Here is a 3,923-nt window from a genome sequence, read left to right on the forward strand (position 1 = left end):
CATTAGAAGTGGGAAGTGTACTTTCTTCCATGGCATCATCCAACATTATTAGATCATCTGCATTTAAGTCGTGAAAAGACATTCAACATTAGTTTTCAACTCAACATGCTTATAATATATAATCAAACTTCAAATTATTTTAACTTCTCCAATATAAAACTTATCGTTCGCCTCCATCACGTCACAACCCAGAGAAACTTCTTCTTTATCCAGGCATGACACTTAGGTCTCTACACCTCATTCATCTAGTTGAGAACAATATTGGCTATATTGATGAATATGTCATTGATTTCTAGTTTGTATACTAGGGAATAAGATGAGAGTATTTAAAATTTTGAATTCCTCATAATTAACATATGTCATTTACCTCCTTGTTCTCATTAGGAAATGGACTCTCCTGGTCATTCGAGGCACACACCTTCCTGCTCTATGCCTCCTCTAATTTTCAGAACGAGGAATTCAATATTCATCTGTACGAACAAAGCAAAAGAGTCATATCATAATAATTAGTACATGTTAACGTGGCACACACGTATAAGAAAGCAAAATCACACACGTGTAATGTTCGGACCAAAGTTGGATATATGGATAGATGACTACAAAATTGATCTATCGAAAAGTTGTCATATGTTTAGAAATACTACCTTTAACTATTGAGAACGACAGTTCGTCTATGAAGAACAATGATTCATATCGACGGATGATTCAACTTATCCGTCGATATTTAGTTCTCTGTCAAGAATAACTTAGATGAACTCTCAAGAACGATAGTTTATCACAACAGATATGTTACAAAACTAATCTATGGAATAATCTGTCAAAACCTTCATTTTGACAAATTAAATAGTTCACTTGAAACATTTTAAAATAGAGGACAATACAATAAGATATCTCAGATGTACATAAATTGTAAAAATCAACATTCCCACGTACAAGGCAAGGAAATGATAAACTAAACTGTCTGGGCATGTACCTTTCGAGTTGACACCTTCATACGAAAAAGTTAAGTTTCAAATGATAAGGTTGAGAAATCCAAACAGTTGGACAATTGCTTTTTTTTAAAATGAAAGTAGCAATACTTTTTTAAAATGAAAGTAGCAATACTTTTTTAAAATGAAAGTGGCTATAAGAAATATATTTATAGATAACTTACATAAACCCTAATGTTAGCATTTTCATAGAATTAGAAAAATAAACAACGAAAAAATTAGGCATATTGTATCAATTCAGGGCAAAAAAATGCGAACAATAAAAACGTGAGCATCCCTAAATGTGAAGAATCGGAAGAAAAGAGAGCAAAAAATGTAAAAAGAAAGGGGGAAAAAAGCAGACCTCAAGTGATTAATGATGGTTTTAGTTGGCGGTGGACTAATTAACGAGTTGTCAACGGTATGGGCTTTTGATGATTCAAATGAGAGAAAAGTGAGTGAATTTACGGTTATGAGTGTTTAAACAATAGATTGAGTTGTATTTTTTTGTTTTTGGTTTCAAATTTTCTTTAAAAAAAAAATTGAAAGTTAAACTATTTGAAGTAACATTTTTTCAGTTTTTGTACAATTTTTCACATAGTCTAATCTCATTCAATGAAAGACATATATGGTATTTAAATTATCTAGAGGAGCAAAAATATCCAAAAATGACAATCTTACAAAGATTTTTTAAAATTGACATATCTGAAAATGCAAAATCAAAAATTGAGATGTAGTGCAATTTCCTATTCTTTCTTATAGTGTAACCTCTACTCGTTCTTTCATATTCATTTTGGAATTACTTGGAAAAATTCCTATGCTCTACCAAATTATGCATCTACTTTCTACCCCCATTTATTTCTCTAAGTTCTTTATAAAACCCTATTAGTGCTGCAATGTATTGTTAATTTTCATAATGTAATGAACAACCAGACCTTTGAATATGGCTTCCTCTAATGCTTCTGTTGGAACCATTATGGTTTGCTTGATCGTGACTTCCCTAACATTGATTATTTTCCCAAGAGAAGTTAGGATAAGTTCTCCAACCCGAATTATTGGTTTTAAAGTAGAAATTGTTCTGCTACCTCTGAAATTTCTGTGAATAGATTATCTCCTCGGAGGTAAACGTGTGAGCATACGCTAAAGGATAATTGGTTATCTAATATTTTGCCTCATAGTGTTATACATCTTCTTTGTTAAAATATCCATTTAAGCAGATAATGTTGAAATGACATCAATGGTGTGAACTCCTGCTACTTTCCTTTGTGCCTTCCTATATGATGATCACATAGCACTAGTCTTTGGCATGCTCTCAAACAAAGCATATGCTTTTGGGATATCATCGTCTTGATAAAACCATTTGGTGATGAATCAACTTTAGGTGGGATAACAAAAAGTAACATGATAAGTGGTTTTATGAACTTATTTAGACCATATTACTAAATTTTTATGTCTTTAAATTATTAATTTCTACTTAACTTGGGTTTATTTTCTCTTGTTTTTACTGATGGACTCGTTTGAAGTATTTGGAAAAAGATGAAGGATAAATTGAGCATTGGATAAGTTTGAAGACTTATATTCACACTTTGAAATTTGAAGGGCATAAATTGATTTAAAGAAGACATTTTTCTGTACAATTGAATAGGATAAAGGACTAAACTGCATTATTTGAAGAAGATGAAACATCCGAGAGAAATAATAAATTGAAAGGACAATTAATCAAAATTGGTCTTTTGCACTTGAACTTGGAATGGGAATAAAAAGTTAATTGAACTTGGACTTCATTGCTCTGGAGATTTTGAAAATGATAAGTAAGAAAAAGTCTTTTGAAAATTTTCTACGTGGATACCAATTAGGGTGGCAATTAATAATATTAATAAAAAGTCTAGGTATGCAATTAATTGTCGTAAGAATAAGAAAAAGCATCGTAGATTTTGCAGTAATAAAAAATATACGTGTATTAAATTCTATTTGAAAAATCTGTGACAAAAAAGTCTTATTTATTTATTTATGGTAAAGTTTTCTGCGTTGAAAGAAAAATCTTTGTGAAAGTTTGAAAAAGTCTTTAGTGAAGAAAGTGTTGGAAAAATCTATTAAAAAGGCTACTAAGACAATAAAATCTTAAAAGAAAATTTTTTCTCTTAAAAATGAAATCTTACTAGTTTTATGTTTATTTTCTCTTATAATTTTTATGTCTTTTTGCCATTTCTTACAATCTTCAGATCTTTTATCAAGAAACTCCGAACTGAAAGATAGAAAGCTCAATGATTTATTTATTGAACTGTAATGAGGAGTCACCCCTATTTCTATCTAGTACGAATAATATATGGTTTTCTATAATAATTATTCTACCAATCTCTAGATTTTCTAAACAAATATCAATAAATTCTTTAAAACTTTCTACTAAACAACAAAGCAAAGTAGATGATATATAATTTATCCAATTACATTAAATATTAGAACTAAAAATCAATATGTTTGTAATGGCTTTAGAGTACTTTATCGTTCAGCAAATTAATTTCTTTAAATTTTTATTTTTTAACTCTCTTAACCTTTTTCTTGACCTTCTAAGAAAGGTTTAAGACTATAATTAAAAAGATTTTCATCATGATTAAAAAGGCTTAAATGAATTCCCAAAATCAGGATACAAAACAACCAGCTTAACTCAGAGGATTGCTTTATCTTATTAATCATGAAGTCCAAAATAAAGAGGTTAAGACGTTATAATATAGTAAAGATAAAAAGATAATTTTTTCGGAATAAATTAATTGCTTACTTAGTGTTTCGTTTGTTAGGCCTTGCCCGAAACATAAATAAAGTAGACAAAAATTATAAACAATGGAAAGTGTGAAAAATACTTACTTTACTTATGAAGTCTTTGAATTTACAAAGAGTATGAAGAGACTTTTGAGTACAAGTATGAGAGTGTGCTTGGTGTTTTTCTCGATGTGTGTT

This window comes from Olea europaea, chromosome 13 (assembly GCF_002742605.1).
Source record: "Olea europaea var. sylvestris chromosome 13, O_europaea_v1, whole genome shotgun sequence".
Lineage (NCBI taxonomy): Eukaryota > Viridiplantae > Streptophyta > Magnoliopsida > Lamiales > Oleaceae > Olea > Olea europaea.